A 10,949-nucleotide genomic window follows, 5' to 3' on the forward strand; every position below is an offset into this window, starting at 1 on the left:
TTTTCTTTCTTCAATAATAAATTAACCTTAGCTTATTGTAACTTTTTTACTTTATAAACTTTTTAATTTTCTTAAAACTTTTTTGACTCTTTTGTTATAACACTTAGCTTGAAACACAAACACATTGTATGGCTGTAAAAATATTTTCTATATTTATATCCTTATTCTATAAGCTTTTTTCTAGTTTAACATTTTCATTTTATTTTTTGCTTTTTAAACTATTTTCATAAAAATGAAGACACAGACCTTAGGCTAACCCTACGCAGGGTCAAGATAATCGATTTCACTCTCTTTCATTTCATATCTTGTCCCACTAGAAGGTCTTCAGAGGCGATAACATGCATGGAATTGTCATCTCCTATGATAACAATGCTTCTAGAATTCTTCTAGAATACCTCCTGAAGGACATGCATGAGGCTGTTTTATAGTCAACTGTGTATATCTATATATATATATATATCTATATATATGTAAGTTTCATATATATATAACATATATGTTATATATATTATATATAACATATATAAGTTATATATACATAAGTTATATATAATAATTATATATAACTTATATATATAAGTTATATATATTCTAGAAGAATAATATATATAATAACATGTATATAACATATATATAAGTAGGAGTATACACTAAAATAATGATCAAAAGTATAGTAAAAATGTAAACCAGTTAACGTAGTCATTTATTATCATTATCAAGTATTATGTACTCTACATAATTGTAGGTGCTAGACTTTTACACAACTAGCAGTACAGTATGTTTGTTTACATCAGCATCACCACAGACACATAAGTAATGGGTTGTGCTACAATGTTATGATGGCTTTGATGTCACTAGGTGATAGGATTTTTTAGCTCCTTTATACTATTACGTGACCACTGTCATATATGTGCTCCATCATTGTCTGAAACATAATTATGCAGCACATGAGTATATTTTCATGTGCTAACAATGAGCTATAGTGTATGTTAATCATAAAGGAAAAATTTTAAAATTGAACTCTACTGAAATTAAGATCTTGTTTGTGAAAATGTGCTATTAAGAGACTATAGACACAGTCCACAGAGTGGGAGAATATGTTTACCACACACATATTTGATAAAAGACTCATATCCAGAACATGTAAAGAACTTGTATAAATCAAGAAGAAAAAGACAGAAGACCCAATTAAAAACATAGGCAAAAACAAAACAATTCAAGCAGAAACTTCCCAGTGGTTAAGAAACACATGAAAAGATGCTCAACTGTATTTGTCATCATGGAAATACAAATTAAAACTGCTATCTTGTACTGCTACACAACCACCAGAATGACTAAGATGAAAAAGATGGTAAGCACTAGGAGGTGGCGAGGATGGCAAAAATTCGTACTCTTGTTTCTGCTGCTGGGGGAATAAATTAGTATTTTTGCTTTGGAAATATGTGTTGAAAAATGAAATGATGCATACTCTATAACCTAGCAATTCCACTCCAAAGCATAAAGTCAACAGAGATGACTGCTTTTAGCCACCAAAAGACACATATATAATTGCTTAGAGCTGTACTATTCAAAGAGTCAAAACCTGGAAACTATCCAAGTATAATCACAAAAGAAGACTAAACAGAAATGGGGATAAAGGACATGACAAGCAACAATATGAGTGAATCTCACAAACATAATATTGAGTAAAAGAAGCCAACACAAAGAAATACATACTTACATTTTTTATGCAAAGTTCAAACAGGGAAAACTAACCTGTTAGATGCCAGGATCACAATTACTCTTGAAGGAGTTGCAGCAGTGTGATTGGTTCAAACGGTGGTTCAGTTTGTGAAAATTCATCCAGCTATAAAATTATGATATGTACAGTTTTTTATATGCATATAGTACTTTAACAAAAAAGTAAAAAATAAGACGGTGAAATAAATCTATTTCCAGACAATATAAAACCTGAGACAATTGTTGCCAGCAGACCTGAGGTGAAAGAAATCCTGAAGTGAATTCTTCATGCAGAATAAAATGTTCCCTAATGGAAACATGGAAATGCAGGACAGAATGAAACTTAAAAGTACAAGGTATAGAGGCCTGGGTAAAAAAGAATTAAATTGTTATTATTCATAGATGACATGATTGAAAATCCATGGGCAAACTGATAGAATTAAGAAGTACATTTACAAGATCTTTTGATATAAAGTGAATATGCAAAATTCAATTTCATTCTATATACCTGCAACATGTAGAAAATAAAATTTAGGAATAATAAAATTTAAGATAGACTTACTCCTAGGTATTTGATGTTATTGATACTATCAAAATATTTGTAAAACCTCTGCACAGAAAAAAATGTATAGCATTGAGAGAAACTAAATAAATACATGGAAAGATATATAAGTTGTTCATAGATTGGAATGCTCCATATTGTAGTGATGTTGTAACTCTCCTAAATTGACCTATAGATTCAATTTAATTACTATCTAAATTCCAGTAAGTTATTTATTTACTATCAGAAACTGAGAAGTCAATTCTCAAATTTATATGGAGATGTAAAGGGCCAAGAATAGCAAGACAATCTTGAAGAAGTTGAACAAAGTTGAAGAACTGTTGATTATGAAGACTTTTTTTTTTAACACTATAGTAATTAACAGAGTGTAGTATTCACATATGGATAGAGGAATAACCATTTAAGTAGAATAGAAGTCCAGAAACAAACCTACATGTATACTGTCACTTGACTTATGATAAAGGTGATGCTCTGTGGAAGGGATGACTTATCAAGAATTATCCTTCCAATTGGATCAATTAGAAAGTCATGTAGGAAGAAACAAATCTTGACCCCCTACTTTATACCAAACGAAAAGACATAGCAATAAAACTTCTAAAAGAAATAGTGATATATCTTCATGACCTTTTGATACACACATATTTCTTAATATCAGAAAGCATTAACAAAGGAAAGATTAACAAATTAGATTTCGATAAAATTGTTGATTTCTAATTATAAGAAGACACTACTAAGAGAGTTAAATGATAAGCCACAGACTAAGAGAAGATACTTGCAATGAATATATTCAACAAAGAACTTATCTGCATATGTAACAAACGCATAGGAATCACTGAGGAAAAGAGAGTCATCCCAAAAGAAAAGTGGGCAAAAGACATGAGCGGGTACTTTACCAAAGAAAATATCCAGGCAGCCAAAACACATAAGAAAAGGTGCTCAGTCTCATTAGTCATCAGGCAAACTGAAGTTAAAATTACACTAATATGCATGAATTCGGGATAGAATCAAAAGGACTGGCAATTCTAAACATTAGAGAAGATGTAAAGCAACTGGAACTGTCATACATGTTGCTGTGATTATAAATTGGCACTGCTACTTGTGAAACTGTTAGGCAGTGTCCATGAAAGCTGAACATGCATATACCCTATGATCCAAAAATTCTATTTCTATCTTTATATTAAGCAACAAAGCATACATATATGGACCAAGAACACGTGCAAAGATTTTCACAGCACTACTATTCATAATTTTCTCAAACAGAGAAACTAAATTGTCCATTAATAGTAGAATAAATACAATGCAGCAATGAAAATCAACAAACTTGAGACAATGTATGTGAAACTCAAATAACACTGAGTGAAAGATAACAAATGCAAAACAATGCACACTGTATGGTTCCATTTACATAAAATTCAAAACCTGACAAAACTAACCTATGGTATTAGTCAAAATAATGGTAGTCTTGGAGAGGACAAATGTAGTTTTCAAGAAATGAAAGTTCTGGTAATGTTTTATTTCTGTATTTGAGGGGTACATAAATGTTTATGTTACCTTTGTGTAAATTCATAGAGCTGGATATTCATGATTTTACTCTTTACTACCTGTCTGTATAAAACTGTATATCAGTAACAACAAAACAGCTGCTTTGATAACTTATTCCTATATCCCTAACCAGAGTTAGCAATTGATCCACAATCCTTGTCTACCTCTCATCTGTATTATATTTATATGCCACCAAAATCTTATAGATATAAAAAAATCTTTATGGCTCCACTTTGTTCTGAGAGAGAATGACGAGCTGTGCGGGGCGAATGAAGCCAGTTCAGGATGCTGTAGTGTCCAGAGATGTGAGGGAAGTTTTTAATTTTCCTTTATTTGGAATTCCCAGCAGGGACTCCCCTACTCTTCATTTCTGTAGCTCTCGTGCCAACAACATAGACAAATCTCAATTGGCATTTGTTTAGATAAATTGGTGGCAGTTTGTGTATGCATGTATTTTATATCATTTTTTAACTTTTAAAAGTGTAAAATATGAAAAAATTGCATGCAACGTATATACCTGTAACCACCAGCAAAGTCAAGAAATAGAGCATTACCAGATTACAGAAGACCCTGTCTGCTCTGTGTTTCCTCCTTTATCTGTGTATGTTTCCACATATATATGTACGTATATATATATATCTGCATCAATACAGTATTTTAATTTATAATTCATATTTCAATTTTTTAAATTGACTTAATAATGTTTCTTATAATAAAGGACAGTATAATATAAAGTTCATATTATTTACTCCTTCAGCCCAGGATCCAATCTAGGATTAGAGATTACATTTAGTTCTCATGTCTTTTTAGCCTCTTTTAATCTGAAACATATCCACAGTTTTTCTTTGTCTTTTGACATTGATGTTTTTGAAGACTTTAGTTGTTCTCTCTGCTTTTAAAAATAAAATTTCTCGCCTGTGTTTGTCTTCTGTTTCTTCTAATCATGGTTGGAATGGGATTATGTAGGTTTGGCTAGAGCACTGCACATATGACACCGTGTTCTTCTCAGGGTGTCACATCTGGAGACACGTTATGTCCATATGTCCCTCAGTCGCCGTGTTAATTTTGATCACCCAGCCTATAGTTGCCCACTTCTCCACTGTATATTACTGTTTATTTTTCTGCTTTGCAACTAATAAGCAGTCTGTATGAAGAAACAGAAATACACTATTTCTTCTCAATTTTCTTCTTGAATTAGTGTCCATTGAGGATTTTTTTGTCTGATTCAATCTTTACCATAATGGCGGCAAAATGATGATTTTCCAACTCCAGCACTAGCGTATCAATTGAAAAGTGTAAAATACAAACAATTTTCTAGGAAGGCTGTGAGTCATTCATTTATTTATTCACTCAATTCATGAAAACAGAATTACTTAGCATTGATTGATTGATCTGATAACTAGAGCAGTTTAAGGTCCAAAGGGACCTTTTTTAGATAAAAAAGCAGTCCTGGTTTTGAAATATTCACAATCTGTCAAAAAGATATTGAAATACCAGTTGGCCCTCATTATTCTACTACAAAAGTTATTTACTTATTTAATATCTAACTATCTAAATAACCCCTTATTTATCTAATTACTATCCACGTGGGCTCATGGATTCCTTTTTGTTTCAATTGTTCATAATGTATTTCTGAGCTTAAGTTTCTTTGGTGCTGAAATTGTCTCTGGTTTGGCCAGTGAGAGCCCCTTCAAGCTGGCTCCTGTTTCCTTGTTATATGCTCCCTCTTCCCATTTTCTGAGCACTTCCTTGGTTTCTGTTGTAACAAATCCAACCATTTATTTAAAGTCTAATATGTCATTTTTTTCTACGGCAACCTCCAACACTAACTTTGCCCCAAAGATGGTTTTATTTTTCTGTACATTTGCGTACAAATTATACTCAATTCTCTAATTCTTTCTTATACTTGAAATTGATTTCTAGTTGTTTTATATATTTTGTTTCTCTCTTCAATAATTTGTATTGCAAAACCAAGGCCTGATTTTTATAATTTATTTATTTATTTTTTTTAGTGTATATATAGTTTTTTCATTATACTTTAAGTTCTAGGGTACATGTGCACAATGTGCAGGTTTGTTACATATGCATACATGTACCATGTTGGTGTGCTGCACCCATTAGATTTTTATAATTTAAAAATCAGATTGCCCTTGGGACCTTGAACTATAAAATAATGCTATTTTTATGAATAAATGGATGGATGAATGAAGCAAATTGTCTCCCTAGAAAATATTTCTAATTTACATTTTTCAATTTATATGTTTATTGGAAACTTATCTAAATGTTGGAGGATAATTAAACTAGGAAGAGAAAGCAGAGGAAATTGGGTGTCCCCATGCTAATAATATAGAAAAAAAAACAAAAAACAAAAGGTCAATGACCTCCTAAATTACATTCAGTGAACTCAGTTACCCAACTGGCTGGCTGATACTCTTTTTGTTCATAACTTAAGGCTGTTTTATTGTGTTATATTTTAACAGGAGTTGGTGTCCATTTTTTGAGATGATGTAGTTGGTATTTATTTTGGTAAGAGTTATCTTTGTTGTTAGCAAAATTCATGTCTTGGGTAGATTAAATGATTTAAAAAGTTACTGATTGTCTTGTTATAGGATTTTGTGATAGGGACCCAATTTATTGTCAGGAGATGAATTGTAGGGGCCTACATTCCTTGATGTTGTTGAGCTGATCCTGTTGTGTCTGCTTCTGTGGGTTGGTCGCTGAACCTACAGAGATGAGATGAGTGATGCCTGTGAGTGTGATTTCTTTGCTTCTTGCTCCACTTCGATAGGATGAATAGATTTATTCCAGTCATAAATTCAGCAAAACCTCCTAATCTGAGCTAGTATAGTGAGATCTAGTGAATACCAGAGAATATTTATGTAATATAATAAATTTTCCTCCTTCCTTCCTTCCTTCCTTCCTTCTTCTCTTTCTTTCTCTCTCTCTCTCCTTTTCTTTTTTCTTTTCTTTTCTTTTTTCTCGCTCTTGCTCTGTTGTCCAGGCTGGAGTATAGTGACATAATCATGGCTCACTTCTGCTTTAACCCCTCTGGCTCAAGCAATCCTCCTGCCTCAGCCTTCGGAATGGCTGGTACTACAGGTGTGCACCACACACCAGCTAATTTATTTATATTTTTTGTAGGGATGGGATCTCCCTATATTGCCTAGGCTGGTTTTGAACTCCTGGGCTCAAGCAATTTTCCCTCCTCGGCCTCCTGAAGTGCAGGGATTACAGGCATGGGCCTCCATGTTGGCCTTTAAGAGTAATATTGTAACTGCTTTTCAGGATATGTTTGTTGTGTTAAAAGCCCTTGGAGACTTGATTATCTAAAATAATTAGCCTATTAACCATTTGTTTTTAATTAGATGAGTTTTTTCAGACTCAGGTAAGGCTTTGGGCTGTATGGAAATCATGGAGTCAGACCTGCTCACCTTACAGATGAGGAGATTCAGATGCAGAGAAGTCCATGAGAGCTAGCTAGTGGCAGAGTTAGTAAAAGAATCAACTCTTTGACTCTTCGTTGAATGTTTGGTACATTACACCTGAGAACATAGCTAATGGTTCGGCTTATTAAAATCACTCATCTCACCATTTGCTTAGTAAACCTTTATAATTGAGGAAGCATGGAAACCTCAGCCCACTGTGAGAATTACCCTTAATTCCAAATATCTGAAGTCTAATTTGTGTGTTTTTACTGTAGTTATTACTAAGCCATCAGAAGTTTCAGGCAGTCTTGCTGGGTACTAAATGAATTAACTAGATATAGATCCTGCACTATAGAAATGTCTGCATTCCATAAAAGGCATTCAGATTAATTCATAATCTGTTTAGCCATATTGCTACATCACAATAAACATTGCTATTAGCAGCAGCAGCATCTCTGTGCTGAATGTCATGCCATGTTATCGTAATTACTGCTTCTGTGCTCAGCTATCCCACAGCAATTTCATTCATTCAACAAATATTTGAGATTTGTGCCAGACCCTGTGCTTACATCTGGGGATACAAGATAACTTGGAAGAATTAATTACACCCCTTTCTGAGCTTGGTAGACAATTGAAAATGAAAACCATTAAAGTGAGAAGTTATTATAGAGGAAGAATATGAAACCATGAGAACATATGAGAGGAGAACCTAACGGTTCTGGAAAGTGATGCTTAAGTTGAGACCTGAAAGATAACTAGGAGTTATCCAGATGAAGAGACAGGGAAAAACCACTCTAGGCACAGAGAACAGTGTGGGAAAATTGGAAGAAGAGAGCCAAGAACGAACAGTAATGGCTGGAACATGGTCAGGAGAGATAAGGGAGATGACACTGAAGAACTGGCAGAGGGCCTCAATCCCAGATTCCAGAGGGCCTTGAAGGCCACATGAAGAAGTTCTGACTTCATCCTAAGTCTCTGCTAGACTGTAAACTCTTAAGGGAAAGGCTATTATTTTCCATCTTTGTGTACTGAGTGTCCAACAGCATGCCAGACACAGACCAAGTGTGTAGTGAATCATTGAAAGCAGAATGAGTGATACAGTTAATCATAAATCATTATCACCACCCTTCCTGGTTCCAGTCTCTGAAAGAAGGCAGGCTTACTTTACACATGTTGTTATATTAGATTTAAGTGATTTCTGTAGAGTAGGCCAGATAAATTTCTGAGATGTTCTAGAACTCTGTTCTTAGGATATCGTCTTCTTCAGTATATCCCTGAGGGAAAAGTACAAGAAGTTAAAGTTAACTCACAGGTCGTTGGGAACATATCTGCCACCTATGAGTGTATGATGTCTTTGTTGTTTGATCCTCATAACAGTTAAATTTTAGTTCTAGCAAATAAACAGTCAGAAGTGCTTCTTGTGTAAAGCATTTGTTGGCAACAGCCCTGCAACCCTTAGGTCATTCTTTGCAGGGAAATTGTGACATTCTGAAGACCATGGTTGTAGGGGACCCCATTGTTACAGCCCATTCTGACGCTTGCTAAGCAGTGTTCAAGGTGGCAAAATTCAGGCATAATGGTTTGGGGTCAGCCCGAAATCATTTGTTTGTTTGTTTGTTTTTTTTGTAGGTCCGTTGGGGTTCAAGATGAAATTACCATGCTATTTGGAGGCTTTGTAAATTCTTCCTTTTGTTCTGTTTTTAATCAGGGTAAAAATCTACAATTTCAGAAAACAGTTATTTTTGACAGTGATGAGTGCAATTGTGGTTGGTTTTGATAATTATATTTTATTATTAAATGAAGCATTTTACTGATTTCTGACCCTTCTCTTTAGGATAGGTGGTAGCAGACCTCCATTCAGTATTTATTGCCATGGAAACCAAATCTAGGCTAACTCATCTGCTTCAAAATGTTTATTGGTGTGTGGGTTTCTTGGTGAGGCATTTTGCCAGATACTGCAATCCCTTATGATCTCTTTCCATTAACACTTGTGTGTGTGTATGTTTTGTGTGCCTCTTCACTTGAATTAGTTGGTACTTTGATCTGAATCTATTTCTGAAAGTACTAGATGGATTAGTTCCAAGCAGGTCGGGCCCCTGTGGTCATGTTGCCTGCTGGAATTTGTGTGTATGTATAGCTACTGAAGAAATAATATGGGTGGAAACTGCTATTATTTCCTCCTGAGGTATAAAATTTCAGATTTGGGCATCTTTCCCTAGAAAGCCTGCTCTGTTTCTCCTATTGTTTATCCTGGCTCTGTGTACTTGTATGCACAAGTGCATGTGTATGTATATGTAGGGAAGTGTCTATAGATATTGGACTCTTTGTGTCCACTGATAATTCATGTGACTCAAGTTATATGAATAATAAGTTCTTTGGTGAAGTGAACATTACAGTTCTTCTTATGTCTTCTTGATTTAATAGAAGAAATGCATTATGAATTCATTTACATTCCATAAGATACTAAGATGCAAATGATGCTTACAGTGTCCCAGCATTACTAAATTAGATGTTCCTATGAGCAAGTGAGAACTTATACTTCCAATGAAACTAGATATTATTGGAAAACACACAAAAAAACAAAGCGAGAAGCCATACTGCCTATAAATTTGTAGAAGTAACATCTAATATAATGTGGTGTAGAGGATTTCTCCATATCAAACCTAATGTGTCCATCTTGCCCTGTGAACTGACTGGGGTGCTGCATATGGAGCCTGTTGCCAGTGACTCAATGTAGACTGACTACAGGATGATGGTTATTTCTACTGCAAGATGATGGCAACCAGGTATCATATGAGGCATGCTGCAATGACAGGTGTCTCATAAATATAGTAAGAAGAAAATAGTGAAAGAATCTGATGCTGAACTTTGTTTTCTTCTTTGTTAGCAGTTTGTCCTTCTGAAAGAAGAGGGTAGATGTGACTTTCTAGAATCTTCCCTTTGTGAAGGTTAATTTTATATGTTAACTTGATTGGGCCGTGGGATGCCCAGATACTTGGTTAAACATTGTTTCTGGGTGTGTCTGTAGGGGTGTTTATGGAAGAGATTAGCATTTAAATCTATAGACTGAGTCAAGAAGATTGCCCTCCCCAATGTGGGTGGGCGTTATCCAATCCATTGAGGGCCTGAATAGAACAAAAAGGCAGAGGAAGGGAGAATTTATTCTCTTTCTGCCTGATCACATAAGCTGGGATATTGGTCTTCTCTTGCTCTTGGCCTGGGACTTAGACCATTGACTTTTCTGGTTCTCAGGCCATCAGACTCAGAATGGAACTTAACGTCATTGATTTTTCCTGTATCTCCACCTTGCTGACTGAAGATTGTGGGACTTCTTGGTTTCCATAGTTACATGAACCAATTCCTTATACTCTCTCTCTCCTTCTATTTTTCCCTCTCTCCGTCTCTCCATGTATCTACACCTATCTCCATCCTATTGGTTCTGTTTCTCTGGAAAATCCTCACAAATACATATTTCAATCTCTTTTACTGCCTTCTTTCTCTGCTCTGGCCTATTTCTAGAGGGCCCTATCCAAGTCCTAAGTCAGAAAGTTAGCATTTCTTTCTCTTTAATTTTTCTTTCAGTAATAGGATCCATTCTCAAGGTTTCATCTCCCATCCCTCTCTAGCCTCCTTTTCTCTCCTAAGCTCTATCACCTCACTTTCAGCTTCTTGATGGATGTGGCCCCTAGATATTTCTTTCT

General features: G+C 34.7%; 1 long non-coding RNA gene across 1 annotated transcript; it reads right to left on the reverse strand.

The window, feature by feature from the left end:
• Positions 1–251: 251 nt before the first annotated feature.
• LOC129136470 (uncharacterized) lies at positions 252–8,723 on the reverse strand. Its single transcript, XR_008538145.1, has 3 exons — positions 8,412–8,723; positions 1,756–1,846; positions 252–398 (listed from the first exon to the last, which is right to left on the reverse strand). It is a non-coding gene; the product is annotated as an uncharacterized LOC129136470 (long non-coding RNA).
• Between the last annotated feature and the right edge of the window lie 2,226 nt (positions 8,724–10,949).

Source organism: Pan troglodytes, chromosome 9 (assembly GCF_028858775.2).
Source record: "Pan troglodytes isolate AG18354 chromosome 9, NHGRI_mPanTro3-v2.0_pri, whole genome shotgun sequence".
In the NCBI taxonomy this organism is placed as follows: domain Eukaryota; kingdom Metazoa; phylum Chordata; class Mammalia; order Primates; family Hominidae; genus Pan; species Pan troglodytes.